Genomic DNA, 16,087 nt, shown 5'->3' with positions numbered 1-16,087 from the left:
ATTGAGGGATAGATATATGATAAAGCAAGTATAGTAAAATGCGAATGGTAGAGTCTAGATGGCAGGTATACATATGAGTGTTCAACATAAAAGCCAGCTTTTCTTTATATATTTAAGTTTTTTAATAACAAAATGGTAGGAATAGAAAAAAATTGACAGGGTGCCTACATTTAACAATTGGAAGATTTTTCCATAAAACCCTGGGTATCTATCTTTTCTTAGAAAATTGGAATATCTGGCAAGACTGGTTTTCGCCATGGCTGGAATTGAGCTGTGCACTACTTGACCCACTGTCCTATTGTTTCCCCAATGGGGCCAGAATGCACTGTTGTTTTTTCCTGAATATGCCTTGCTTTGCTTATTTACACTCTGTGTCTGGTGTTTTGTCAGCAGTTGAGTCTCTGACCTTTGCAGTGGGGGTAAGCACTTAGCGTTTGGCCTCAGAAGGACTTGGACTTAGCCCTGTGGCAGCTTACTGTCTCTGAACCTCAGGGTCCTCATCTGTCAAGTCATAATTCCTGCCTCATAGGACTGGTGTGAAAATTAAATGAGATAATATACAATTTCCAATACATAGTAAGTTCTTAATAAATAATTAGATTCCTTTTTAAGGGTTTTAGTCAAAGAATGTTGTCAAGTTCAGTAATCTGGATGAGTGGTAAATAAGAGAACAGAGCTAACTTTGACAGAGAAAGGGAGGCTGAGCTGGGATTTGGGGAAATGAGCAAGCAGGCAGAAAGTAAGATGTGCCCAGTTTTAAGCAAGGACAGGAGAGGTAATAGCTGGACATTTGAGCTGCAGCACGTACTAGGCATCTAATACAGGAAGGTGAAGTTCACAGTAGAAGTCAGGGCTGGAGACAAAGTTTAAGGGAGTCCCCTTTAAATAGGTGATAGAACCATGAAAGTGGGTGAGAACTTTGAGGCAGATAGTAGAGAGGAGAGCAGAGGTTCAGGGTGTGAACTTCAAGGACCATCTACATGTTGGAAGCAGAAAGAGAAGAAAGACGCAGAGAAGCATGAGTATGTCCTCAAAACCAAGAGAAGGAAGTGTTTTAAAGAGAGGTATGAATAATCAAAAGCTTGTGGAAGCATAATGTAGAAAAGTGGTCTGTGACCCCTTGTCAAGTGACAGAGAGACCACCAGACCCAAACAAGGACTCTGCAACAGCCTGTGTTTGACCTGCCTGCTCCTTCCAGGTTGCAGGTTTTTATATGGCAGCCAGGCCACAGTCTATCCTATGTAAACCAAATGTCACCCTCTAGAAAATAGAAGCACCATCTGGCTGCAATCATTAATTCTGGTAGTCCTACTGAGTTTGAAGCAATGTACGCTATCATAGGAAAGAGAAATAAAATGTATTCTTTATACGAGGCCACATCACACCTTGAGGGAATTGGAAGGGGAGATAAGTGACAAGCTTTTGTTTTTATTAAAGTATCATTGATATACAATCTTATGATGGTTTCAAATATACAACACAGTGGTTCAACATTCATCCATATTATCAAGTCCTCACTCCCTCCACTGGAAGCTTTTAAATTTTTATATTTCTTTTCATTTTTGACTTGGTGCAAAACTAATTTTGAAATCAACATTATATTTGACATTAATTTATAAATATGAGACTCAAATAATATTTAGCTTTATGACACTATATTCCTAAAATCCATGGCTGAGTTACATTAGCTCTTTCAGCATTACATAGTAAATGAAAATGGTCTAAACCAAGGTAGCACAATGATTTTAAAACTTTTTTTTAAATCACTACTTTGACACAATGTTATACTAGAGACATATACTTATTTTAAAGCCTTTGATTATACTCATATATTAATGTGATTACCTAGCCGTGCTGGGAAAGAATAGGATACTTAGCTCAGTGTCAAATTTTCTGTTTGACACCAACTGTACACCAATATCAAAGAAATATATAAAAATGAATTCTTAATCCAAAAAAAGCTGTAATATTAATTCCCCAATCATCATTATTTCCCAAAATTCCTCTTAAAAGTACTCTTAGAAAAATGTATTTCCAGAAACTCAAGAAATTTCACTTGGGATTTCCTGTTCCTAAGGTTAGCAAGCTACTGGTTTATCCTCTTAGCAAATAAAGCCACAGCAAGGTTTTACAAGTTTCATCTATTTCTGTTGTGTTACCATTTTCCACTAGGCTGCCTAGCTTGCTTCTTTAAGCCTAGCTTAAATGTTCCAAATGTTAGCAGTTTTCATTCATGGCTTCTGAGTGATAAGATCTACAAAAATTTTCAGAATTCAATTCCTATATGGAATCAAATTCTTAAGATTCACCCAGACACCAAACTATTCGACTTTTCCAAAGGCCAGACGCAAGGTTCTGTTTATACTCACCGACAAATTCCAGTCTATTATCCAGGTATCTTTTGTTTTCCTTCTCAAAGGTGGGTAAATATACCACAAGACTGCCTTATCAGTAATGTGTTTGCACTTTATTTCTCACAGGCAATATTTTAACGCTGAAAGCAATTGGTTGTGTTTTAAAAACTAAAAATTATCATTGTTTCAAACAGTATGTCTTGCGATAAGCCAGCATTCTTCAGCATGGTCAAAATTAGTGATAAACTAGTAAATGATGAGGGATGAAAAAAATTGACATCGAAAAGTTTCATCACAAACCTGACTTCCGCCACCTAAGTATTTTGACATGAGCTGATATCATGATCACCCTGAGTAGTGTTAAAAATTGTTTAATTGGGACTGTACGGTTTGCCTCAAATTTACATCCAGTGAAGATCTTGTTGTATAGTAACTTGGAAAAGATTTTTACAAGGTAAGCTATAATCACCTGGTCTTGAAAAGGGAGAGATTTCAAGTCTTCCATCCTTGAATGAAAACATAAATTATGTTCTTTTGTATTTGAAGTCCTCCATCTTGTTTTGAACTGCACTTATTCCATGTTCTCTAACCTATGGTATTAGTTCAATCTTTCATGGAATTCCTTGTTTTCATGTATAGTCAAATCTTGATTACCTACGTTCAACAATACAATTGAACAAATATTTATTGAGCATTTGTTAATGGCACAGCTAATTTAAAACAGCAGACCCTTTGAAAAAATAATTCGTATTTGGTTTTGTCATACATGATGATTTTATTATAAAAATACCTTGATTTGTATAGTGCTTTATAATTTTCAGAGTACTTTCACATACATTATCTCATTTGATTTTATGCAGATTCACTTCCCTACTTGGGAGAGGCTGATTTGGCTTAGGCTGATTGATATTAATATTAATTTGCATTCACTAAGCACATACTGGCTGAACAGCAGGAGCGGGCGGCTGCTGGAGTGCGCTGGGGAGAAGGGGTAGCTTGTCTGCGATTACACATAATAAGGCAGTAATGACCACACATACACACCGGCATATATGCCTTAATTTATTTTTCCATTGCTATTAACCAGGGAAACGGGCATTTTGGAGGTTTAAAATGGATAGCTAATTATGATGGGCAAATAGGATGGCATAATAATTATGTTTGGATGAGTCACTCATTCGAGAGCTAGTAGTTGAGGAAACCTTTGTGACTATCACTATTGACTCCAGAAAAAGAATTTAAACGGAAATGAACAAAGTAAGCACAGATAAGACTTCAGTATCTGCTCAGAAAGTGGAGGCTGAGGGCAGCAAATTCATTAGCAGCACAGCATTAATTTCTTGATTAATTAAGAAGGGGCAGTGGCCATTTCACCTCTGAAGCACACCCATAGTTTGGTTTCACTGGAAGGCAATATGAGGTGTGCAGAGAATATAAGCACCCATTTTGGAGACTGGGTTTGAATTCCAGCTCTTGTACTTGTTACCTATGAACTACAGCTGCCCTGGATTCAAGAGCAGTGCATGCCTCACAGAATCGTTGTGGGAAATCCAGGAGACCATGTGTATAAAGTGCTCAACACAGGACCAGGCACATAGTAAGCATTCAAACAATGGTAGCTATTACTTGAAAGGTTTAGAAAATTGTCATCACTCAGCCCTTTTCCTCTCTCAGAGAACCACTTGCACTGGCAGCTACTGGAAGCAGAGTGGCTGTAGCAGGCATTGGAGGACAGTTAGTCTAGGAAGCAGGTACAACAGGCAGGGGCAAGAAGCTAGTAAAGAGGAAAGGCTCTATTTATTTCCCTTCGCAGAGAGTTAACTTAAGACAGACAGGAGTTTGAGCAGACTGGCCAAGAGAAGCATTTGGACAGAGGCAGGAAGCCCACCTCACTGCTTCCCGTAGAATGATGAGATGGACGGAAGCAGGGGAGGCCTTGTCCTCTCCTTACTGAGGGTGGACTGCATGGAGTCTTGACATGCATGACAGATCTCCCGGAGTCTCCTCCGACTGCCAAAAGCAGACCTTGGGTTTGCAGCCCCAGTGGCCTAGAATGGCAGGGGAGGCCCAGAGGGTCGAGGCGTGGACAGAAGCACACTAAACAAAGATGCCAAGCAGCGAGGCAGTCTGACTTGCCTAACCAAGTCCTCCATCTGGAGAGGAAAGCTCACAGGACACATGGAGGGAGAGAGGCTCCCGGAAGCAAAGAGGCTGTGAGAACCGCAGCAAGGATGTATGCCACAGGCATTCTGTGTTCATGCAGTGCCCTCCAAGCTGAAGGGAAACATGATGGGTTACTTCAAGTTTCTGCAGACAGGGAAGTTGCTGTGAGTCTCTTTGAGGCCACAGAGCCCTTTGGAAATCCAGTGAAAGCTATGTATTCTCCCAGCAAAGAAGCAGATGTACACCCACCAGCAAAATGTAACACGCAATTTCAAGGGGTATATAGGCTGCAACAAGCTCAGATTAAGAACCTCAGCTCTCCACGCAGAGAGGCGAGACTAGAATTGATATCTTGAAGATGTGCTGGGAGTTACAAATCTCAAGAGATAATAAAATAGTTGCCCAGTGTTTCCCTCCACCTTAGGTACAAAGGGCTATTCTAATAAGGAGGAATAAAGAAGAGGGCAACTCCCAAAAAGTCTTCTTCCCTGTTGGGCAAAAGATGGTTTCAGAATTTTGGATCTGTTGTTTACCCTCACATCTCTGTACTTTACACTAAGAAGAACTTGTCTCAGGCCCCAGAGCCACGATTCACTGTACGTAGCACCTTTCCTTTTCTCAGCTCTGCACCGGCCCAGACCCTATGGGCAGGACGGGAGAGCACAAGCTGAGCACTTCCATGGTCGCAAATCAAGTCACCACTATAAATTAGGTGATATTTCTTGTTTGGACACTTTCAAGTTCCACAACTCCAGAAATAGCAATTTAAATGACTTAATTTTCTTCTCCATTGACTTTAATGAAGATCTCCTTAGATTCAGCCATCCGGCAAACGTAACCTCTCAAATAGCACTGCAAGTGTTTGACTTGGGCCAGGATGTCGGAGAAATGGACGCCGGTTATGCAACTGAAAGATGAATTCGGATGAAATGCTCTTATGACAAAGCCCTAAAAGGTTAGTACTCATGTTCAAAGTTAATGCACTTCAATACAACTGCAGCAGCATTTCAAACACTTAAGCTGATGGACCTAAAACCCACAGATGCTTCAGATGCTTCTGCTTCCTGTTTTGTTTTGTTTTGCCCTCAAGGACACCTTTAGCATCCAGCTATTATCCTGAGAGGCTTGGATACTGGAACATTCCCCTGTCCCCTTTTGCCCCTGGCGGCCAAGCAAACCAAATACAGCCTTGAGTGACAGGCTTCACGTCTGAATGCCAGCACTGAGGAGGCCCTAAGGACCCTCCCAGCTGCATAACTCATGTTGGGCTGGAGAAAACCTAGGCACAGAGGTGGGAAACGCTGACTCTGAGAAATCTGGAGGCTAGACATGAAAGGGAAAAGGCTACAGTATGTAAGGGTAGGATAAAGATGAAAGTGGGTGTCAGAAAGCACAGGCAACAAAAAAGTGGATGCTCTCAGCCCAGGATCACAGCCCGATTTTAGACTTAAGATTGGGATGTGGATTTTCTTCGATTTAATACATTGATAGCCTAATAACCCCACATTGCCTGAGATGGGCATGAGCTTTCTTCTGAGCACCTTCCTTTCTTGCATTTCCTGTATTTCATATGATGACCTTAAGATGACATTACCAAAAACCTGTTGTGTATTCATTTAGGGGTAATGACAGTATTAGATTAGCTAAAGTTAAATAGTCTCCTGTAGCAATTGTAAAATGAATCCTCATTTAATCACAAGTTTGTCCTAGGGCTAAACTAATAATTGCCATACCCTCAACATCCCCCTCACTTGCAGGCATTTTCTGTACATTAGGCCACTAGCTTCAAAATTAATTTCCCTGAATAGTGTCAACAAGAGTGACATAAATGTCAGAGTGGGCCAGCACCTCTCTACTCTGACACATCGAGATGAAACACAGAGGAGCCCAGATGTCTTGGCTGGGTAGGAACAGTCTGGAACACACAGCGAAAGTGGGGTGAGACCAAAAACAGACTCCTGTACCTCCACAGTCTGAAAATACACCTGTCTTTCATGCACTGACCTGACACCTTAACTCCTGACAGTCTGCGGGCTTTTGACTTGGCTGTACTCATTCTCCTCTTCCCTTCACCTCCCCCACTGCAAACGCTTGAATGGTTACAGACTGATTGTTTTTAAAAAAGATAACATCAAATGATGTACATAAGAGTTTATGCCTACTTGCCGTTACTATATGCCAGGGGCTGCTCTACATGATCCCATGATCCCATTTAGTCCTCACAATAGCTCTCTGAAGTAGGTACTGTTATGACCCTCATTTTACAGCTAAGAGGGACCCAGGCCGTCACCTGCCCAGGACTCCCATTCAGCAAGGGGCAGATCCAGGATGTGAATCTGGGTCCAGCTTCATTCCAAAGTTCATGTGGCAGGCTCTTCCGCCTTCTGATCCACAAGTTTAAGTGTTGCTTTGATAGGTTTGTAATAGCTCTCAAGATAAGAGAGGATCACAATACTAGAAGGTCACTGGCCTGAGCACATGGTGACCCCAAAGGCTCACAACTCGCATGCTGACCCTCACTTTATACCATCTACTTCGTCCTCACCCACACACTTGTGCCCCTTGGACCGAGGAGTCCTCAACTGAGATCTGGAAAGTCCAGCCCACCAGTCCTGGGGCTTTTCCTCCCTTATGGGCCAGGCAATTGGCCTGGGTATGGTGTGGGGAGAAGGAAGAGAGAAGACAGGACCCAGTCTTTGTCCCTGAGCAGCTCATGTTCCATCTCATCTGGATTTGATAAAAGCCCAGTGGATTGATTGCAGGAGCCTGCCTCCGGCACTACTGGACAGCCATACATGACAGTCTGCAGGAAGAGCGTGCAGGGGAAGAGGTTTGAAACCGACGCACTGTGGAGTCAGTGGTCCAGAGAGAGCCGAGGGCCACGCAGTGGAAGCCACTAAATCCAACCTGCCTCTTCAAACCCTTTTTTTAAAGGGTGTAGGGATTTCTGCCTTCTCTTTCCAGTCCCTACAATTAGACAACTTGAGCATATGAAAACCGTCTAAGAGGTCCTGTGCTGATTATTGTGTTTTAACACGTTTTATTTTAAGAATATTAAATTATATAATAATCATATAAACTTAAAGTTACTATGTTTTAAGATGTGGCAATGAGCCTCAAGAGAAAGTGTGCATCTTGGAAACTTGGTCACAAGTCAAATAGTCCCCCAAAATGTCTGTAGGTAATCAGAGAAATTCAAGTACAGCCCTTGCTGATTGATCAGCGTCACCAAGCAATTCCCCACACTCTATAAAGCAGCCTCCATGCAACCACCCACATATTTGCTGATACCTGAGAAAAGCACAATATAGTTCAAGCTCTGGTGGAAGTGAGAGACAGGCCTAAAAAGGCTGTTTTTCCACCCCAGAAATAATATATTGCCCATGATCATCATTTCTCAATCTCCCTAAAGAACCAACCTTCAAAGATTTAAATAACTACAAGGGGATTTAGAAAGTCAGACCAGAAAGAGCCACAGGCAAAGATTAGTGTCAGGCAGGCTGACAGGTAAATTGTCATTATGATGTGCTAGGTGGAGAGAAATGTGTGCGGCCTGTCACTAATTTGCCCTAACAAGGGGGGGGGGGGGCGGGGGAGCAACCCACATTCTCCAACTCCACGGATTAGGAAGAAAGCAATAATAATAATAATGAGTATAAATCAAGCTTACTGCATCACCAAATATATTATTATTATTTAACACTTAATGAGCGCCCACGATATGTTGGAAGTTGGTTCATCTCGACAATAGCAGCAGTGTTATTCATAACACTTCATGGAATGCAAGCAGCACAATACGAGTTCAAGTTCCCTTCAGGCTTCCAATTCCTCAGAGGTGGGGAATAATCTTACGGGGCTCGGCCAGATTTGTAAAGCCAGTGAAAAATCACTCCTTTTGGCTGTTCTTTGCCCATTGGGACTAAAAATTAAAAGCGGGGAAACAAGAAGAAGACAGTAAAGAAGAAAACCCCTCCGAGAGGGAAGCAGATCAGGGAAAAGGCAGACTAAACTAAACTCAGGAGTGGGGCAAACCACCTCCATAAAGGACAAGAGGCAAATGCCTTGGCCACATGTGGACGAACGCCCATTCGGCAGGCATGCCTTGGCCTCCAGACACTTGTATTAGGATGAGTGAAAAACCTTTGTCCTGAATGGAGAGGTTCAGCCATTTCTGCCCCAGGGGAACCCACTGCCCCCTCAGGCGCCCTGTGCCTACATTCCCACCGTGTCCGCATTCCCACTCTTCCAGGCACAGGGCCAGGCCTACAGTAGGAGCTCAGGGGATTGCTGTTTACACGTCTCCTTCTTAGACCACAAGCAAACCTGAAATGTGTACAGAATCTAAAAATAAGCAATATTATCAGGTTTGGGAGCCGGTTTTAATAGGCGTGGGAAGGTGCAGATAGAAACCGTGGAGGGGAGAGCCAGTACCTCAGAAAATGGAGAAAATATAAAAATCGCCTGTAATTCTATCCAGAAATTACCACTCTTCACAGTTTAGTCTCTTTTTTCTTGATTGTGATGGTCCACTGGCCAGGGTCCGGCTTTCTCCACTTTCCCCTTGTCTTGGAGCAGTGCGTCAAGGCCCACGCAGTCAAGTCGCACCCAGTATTTTGTTAGCATCTCTTAGAGCTCTTAGACCTCTCCGAGCAGGAAATGATCTAAGAGGTCATGTCGTCCAACCTCTATATGGCAGATGAGGAGGCTGAGGGCTGGAGGGGGACGTGACCGCTCAAGGTTGCACAGCTAGTAAATAGCAGAACCAGGATTTGAGGTCAGGTCAGGCCAAGGTCAGAGTCAGATACTTGGCCACTATACTGTATGTATGAAATAGGTCTCCTTCCCTTCTCAGAGGAAACAAGACCTGTTTATGAAAAGCTGATCTCCAATAATGCAGAGGAGTGTCTAAGTTTATCAGGGAGAAAGACGGGCTGGCTGGTCAGGGAGGGACTGGGCCTGGGCCTGGCAGGTTGAGGATGATTATCACATTTATTTAAAGGGTGGGTGTTTTCTGAGCCAGATCCTGCAGGTGTAAAGTTCCTGGGCAGAGTGAGAGGAATGGACAGTTCAGACAGGGAGGGAGGCAGAAGAGATGCTGTGTGCTTGACCAGGGCTTCTGGGGAACAGGCAGATTGGAGGCGGGCCAGCTGAAAGACACTAGAAAGGGTAAGTGGGAGCATTCGTGTCCTCACTTCCTCATTTGGCTCCCATTTACTGAGCAGCTATTATGTCCAAGGCACTGTAATAGACAGTGGTGGACAAAGCCCCACACAGTTTCTGCTCTCATGGAACTTAGTCTTGCGGGAAAGACACGTTTCAATCCAAAAAACCCCCATTAATGTAATCATACACTGAGATAGGTGCTTTCACGGGGAAGAACACATGGCTTTCTGAGATCTGGCTGAAGCCAGGGAATCAGAGAAGGATTTCCATAAGGGAGCGATGCCTGAGCTGAGATCTGGCTTACTGCTGCCCCAGCACCGTGTTGCAATTGCCTGTTTACTTCTCTGGCTAGGTGGGAAGCTCCTTGAGAGGAGGGACCAGGTTTGCCATGGCACTGTTTATCCGCCACCCCAGAAGTGCCTGGCCCATAGCAGGTGCTCAGTAACATTCATGTGCACCTGCGTGCAAATATACAAGGGTACACGCATGTAGGCAGGATGGTTGGTAAGAAGCAGCATGGAGGAAGGGCCCTGGGGGACCGTGAGCGACTGGATGGTTACAAGGATATTTGCACGCCTCCACAACTGCTGTACCATCCTCGGAGGCTATATGGAATAATACTGATAAGAGCTACCATCTGCTGAGAACCGACTATGTGCTTGGCACTTTGCATATATATCATCTCCTTTAATTCTCACAAAATCCCTTGGAAATAGGCATCAGATAAAAAAATTTTACCAATTTTACAGATAAAGAAATAACTAGGTTCCAAGAGATTAAGAAACGTGTTCAAAGTCACTTAGCTAATAAATTGCCAAGATAGGATTTTGACCAAAATCTGGCTCTAAAACCTGAACCTGTAGGAACTATGCTGAAAAATGCTGTGGTTACGTTAGGTCCCGTGCTTGGTGGTGTTGGTAGTCCCTCTAATGCCTGTTCCAAAAAGGTCCTCATGCCCCAAGCATATCCAACGGAAGCACAAGAAAAAACACGTCCAGAAGGCTGGAGACAGGGGCTAAGGAAGGGTGGGGGGAGCTCCTGTGTCCCTGCCAAAGGGCCACACCTCAGTGAAAGGACTTTAACACACAGGTGTTTTGGTCTTTTTCTGAGCATTTCTCCTAAACCCTCCAAAGCTGTGCTTTTCGTCTCAGGATCCCCTTACTCTTAAAAATTACTGAGAACTTCCAAAGGCATTTAATTTTTGTGGGTCATAGCTACTGCTATGTATCATACTAGAAATTAAAACTGAGAAAAATTTAAAATATCTATTAATTCATGTAGAGAGAATGAGAAGCCCATCGCAAATATTTTTAGGAAAAGCAACTCTATTTTCCAAAACAAAGGAAAATTGAGTAAGAGTGGCATTCATTTACATGTTTGCAAATTTTCATAATGCCTGGCTCGAAGAAAAACAGCTGGATTCTCATATCTGCTTCTGCATTCAGTTGGCAGCCATGTTGTTTGGGAAACAATATATATGTATACAAAAACCTGTTGCACACAGATATGTAGTAGGAAAAAGGGGGAAAGCATCTCAGGAACCCCAGAGTTCCTCCAATCCCACTTTGAGAACCCAGACTCTGAGACTTACCATCGATTCAGTGGTACTTTGTAACCTATGTTCAGAAAATTAAAGTCTCCCAGCTACCTGAGAACATTATATTAGGGCTGCATCTATGCCAAAGGAAAACAAAAGCATGCCAGGCCTTTGCAAGAAGGAAAGCATTTCAGAGCTGCCAGGCCACTGCAAAAATAGACTTGGCTTAAAAGAATAGCCCTCCATGAACTGAATCAATCCAGGAAGCTAAACAGCCTGATGGCCCAGGCTCAGAATGGGCTAATTTAAGGATTGGCAGAAGGGCCTATAATGCTGCTCAGGAATTGGTAGCACAACTAACTTCTACCCAAAGTGCTCAGCTGGAGAGGGCCTTCTTAAGCAGCCTTATTTTTATCTCAGATTTTGAGAATGGCAGGGCCAATTAAACACCCACTCCAGTGTTCCAGGCTAACCCATTATGTTTCCATTCAAGCGTCTTTATTATTAAAGGTAATTGTAGGCACAGGAGCAGCGTCCAAAACCTCCCGTTGAGGCCCTCCCGCCTGTTTTAGAGAGAACAGAATACATTTTGATAAGGAAAGAACCTTGCTGAGGTCTAGGATTTAGAAATCGGGGTGGTGGGGGTGGAGTGTTTATTTATGAGTTGGCAAAGTATGACCTCCTGACTCCTAGGGAGTGGGGCAAGTTTTCTCAACACAAAGTTCCAAAGTACCACTGAATCGATGGCCAAGAAAATCCAACACATGTTCAAGATTCTCATCGGAGGCTTAAGAGCAGGACTGGGGGGCTGGGGGATCGGGGAACATTGTACTTCCTGAAGGCCCAAGCTTGGAGGGAATTTAAGGCCTCATTGCCCAACCTGGGACCCCAGTCATTCACTTGTAATGCCATCGTCAACTGTTTTAAAGGAATAAAATGCAAAGTATGATCTAAAACTATGTCACTTAAGAGCTTGTGCAAGAAGTCCTTTTTTCCAGTTTGCCAAGGCGACCCGAAAAGGCCCGTTGGAGGCAGCTCTGGGGAAGGGAGTGGCTCTGCCTGCCAGCTCTTCCGGCCGGGGGTCCAGCTGCCGATGGCTCATTTCCTTCTTTGGCAACATTTTGTCATTTCCAGGAACTCCTGCTAATTCGCTGAGAAAAACATGTAAACCTGTAAATGGCATATATTCTTCAGCTTTAGCATGGCTGCGAGGCTCTGGGCAGACGATGCAGAGAAATCATTAATGGAGGGGCTTCAGCTGTACAAACGAGCATCTCTCCACCGTCTGGCCTACCCGGCCCCTCCCCCAGCACATACAGCCGCCTCCACACCAGGTGTGTGATGCTATTTTAGAAGGTGGAAAAATTAGATGGTTGGATAAACACGAGCTCAGCTAGGACATTTTTGTGGTGAGACAAAATTTCATGTTTTATGTAAGCTGCTAATTTGGAAGCTCATTGTCAGGGCTGTTTGGGCTTTCAGGCTAGGGATGGCAGAGGAAAGTCGGAAGAGTCTTCTCAAGTGATTAGAATGATCTAGAAACTCTCCGGTGCATGTGCCTGCACAGAGAAGCAGGCCTCAGAGTGAGGACTGAGGAAGTGCTCTGGGACATTTGTACTGTCCTGGCTGGGCTGCAAAAGTGCTACCTGGACATATTCCCTCTGTTTCTGCCCATATACCTCTCTGTCTCCGTCCCTCTCCTTTTCTGCACCTTGGTTTCACTCCCTCTGTCACCCCCACACACCCACACTTCAGGACCAGAGAGCTCTGCAGAGGATAATGTTTTCCTGACCCATCTGCCTGCTTCTGTCCTTGGAGCCCTGACATCATAGGTGCCATGCACCCTGCAGCATCTCTCGCCCTGCCCGGTCACCTGGGGCTCGGGAGCCCTGCCGTCCCAGCCACTGTGGCTCAGCCTCTCCTTCCCTCTCCCCGTCCGGCCCAGACTCTCTCTCTGCCCTTCTGAGCTGCTGACCCATGTGCTTCCAGAAGGCCTGGGCCTATGGGATCTTCCCCACCGACCTGGACCTGGCAGATTTCCCCAGATGCTCCGAGCCCGTGGTGGCTTCAGCTCAGCTGCACCAGAGGCATGAATGAGGCTCCAGCTTCCAAATGGCTTCTTCAAGCAGCAAGATGATTCACAGGAGAAGGTAGCAGGTTGTTAACGAGAGAATGCAGGTTTTTTGCAGACTGCCCGGTATAATAGTTTTACGGTCTTCTAGACCTCTTAGTTCCCATTTGGATACTTACTAGCTTCATGATTTGGGGCATATCATTTAACTGTCTCATGTCTCAGTTTCCTCACTGTAAAATGGGGAAAATAACAGCCCCTCCTTCCCAGGGTTGGTGGAAGGACTAAATGAGGGCACACGTGTTGAGGGCAGTCACATACTCAGGGCTGAAGAAGATGCTCATTTTCTTTTTGTGGCTGAACATCCCTAAGACATTCCTATTTTCTACTTTCTTCCTTGATATGCAAGCAGTATTCTGATTTTCTTGATTCATTAACCATGTAACATGAGCTGACCTGCATATAATGAAGACATGCTCAGGAAATTCAAAGCCTGGAAATTTCCCAGTTTCCTCATACAGCTTAAACAAAACCAAACCAAAAGCAATAAGCATCAAAATGATGGAGAATGTCCAACATACACATACATTTTCATACATATACTATTCTAATAGAAACTCCTTAGCCTCAGAAGATCCTTTTGTGGTGTACATCTATTATACATAGAGAGACATTGAGACCCAGAGACCTCTGGGTGTAATTTACTTTGAGTGTAGGCCAAATGCACAGCAGATGGTGGGATTCCAGCCCCCCAGAAACCTGTGTTCCAGCTAGCAAACATACTATCCCAGCGCGCTGTGAAGGAATGGTGTACGGTGGGGCTGGGGGAAGCGGGGAGCAGAGAGGAAGCAGGAAGGTAAAGGCAAAGGTCATTCATTAATCAAAGGCAAAGAGCAGAGCAGAGCCCTCAAGCTTTAAACCCTTGCCACTGGATCTCAGCTACCCCTCAAAACCGCTTTATAGGATGTGCCATTGTTTTAGGAAGGCTGCCCCAAGGTGATGACAGCAGTAAACACCAAATCCCTGAGGCCATTCTTCACTTATCTGCCTACCACACTTCTAAGCTTGTCTCTACCCTCTCAGCAGCAGTAGCTGCCTTATCTTCCTGCTCTGCCTTTGTTCCAGGCTTGCCCCCTCTCACGGCCTCATGGAGGAGTTACCTGCTAAAAATAATCCAGGAAGCACCCACCTGGCTGGGGGGCCTGGAGTTGAGTCCCAGTCTGTGGTCTGAGTGGGGGAGTCCACACTTGATATTCTCTCCTAGGCTTGTTTGGCACTGAGCCCTGGGATGGGAGACTGTGCTTTTGGAACAAGAAATTACCAAGAGGCAACTTAATGAGCAGAACAAATGCGAATGACTTCAATGTCACTGGCCCAGGGTGCTCAAGAGGAGCTGGTTTCAGCTGATTCTGTACAATCCCAGGAGTGGCCAGAGTGGGCATTTTGAGCACCTTAGTAAGGCCAGGGAAGAGAGATTCTGGGGGAAAGTCAGGGGAACAGCCTTCTTCAAGTGATACAGAAAAAGGGATGTGGCTAAGGTGAATGAAGCTTACGCACATCAGTCTTCTTTCTTCAAGAATTCATCCCCTAATCACAATGTGGTATGAGCCTTAACCGTCTCACAGTTAAGCACTAATTCTCCTCGAAGCTGATATTATAGAATAATTGCTCAAGCTGAAAACCCAGGATGGCCCAATGTAAAGTAAAAGCTATTTAATTTATTAAGGAGGACTGTCATTAGATAACGTATGTTTCCAAAAGATTGGATTTGATTCTTGAAGCGACATCAGTTAAAAATTTTGTTTTAAAAATCATTCAGATGACTTCTGCAGTCATGAACACATCAATGACACATTACTGATGACACACAATTCTTTTATCTCAAAAACCCAAAATATGAGTAAGGAAGGCAACCAATGGATTCCATTACATTTACTGTTTCAGAGGCTGAAAGGTGATAGTTATACTTAACTCCTCCCTAAATGTATAGACAGATTATTTTTATTTATCACACCTCTCCCTAACTAGAAAAGATTTCTGTATAACAATGATCCACGTTAACAGTGATTACACTGATCTCTGCTTCCTAGTATTCATACCCTATGTATTTCCCTCCCTTTGAGGGTGGGACAGAAGTAGAGGCTATAATGAACAGAATATGGCAAAAGGGGTGGGATATCACCTTTGAGATCAGGTAACAGAAAGACTGTGGCTTCCCTCTTGCTGGTCGGTTCTCACTTTCTCTCACTTTCACTCAGAGGAAGGCTAGTGGTCATGTTGTGAGATCTCCTGCGGTGAGATTCATGTACTGAGGAACTGCTACCACCAGCCAAAAGTCCATGCAGACCTGAGGTTTTCCCAGTGCTTACATGAGTGAGCTTGAAAGCAGCTCCTTCTCCAGGAGAGCCCTGAGATGACTGTCAGCCCAACAGACATATTGAGTACAGCCTTATGCATCAGCAAACCCAGCTAAGCGGCACCCAGATTCCTGCCCCACAGAAACTGTGAAATGATATCCATTTGTCACTTATTTTGGCCACAAAATTTTGGGGTGATACGTTATACAATGGTAGATAACTAATACAGACCCCAATTAAAACACAGAGAGTGCTGACAAGAACATGCTTATGAAGATGTAAAACTAAAGACCCCAAAGGGCTAAACATCAAAGAATGGAAGACTATACCATGTTAGCACTAGTCAAAACAAAACCAGAATGTCTATATTAAATTCAGACAACATATATTCCAAAGCAAAGAATAATACCAGGGATAAAAAGGTCATTTATTTCTTAGTAA

This window comes from Manis pentadactyla, chromosome X (genome assembly GCF_030020395.1).
Source record: "Manis pentadactyla isolate mManPen7 chromosome X, mManPen7.hap1, whole genome shotgun sequence".
NCBI classification, from domain to species: Eukaryota; Metazoa; Chordata; class Mammalia; order Pholidota; family Manidae; genus Manis; species Manis pentadactyla.
Note: the sequence above shows the minus strand (reverse complement) of the source record.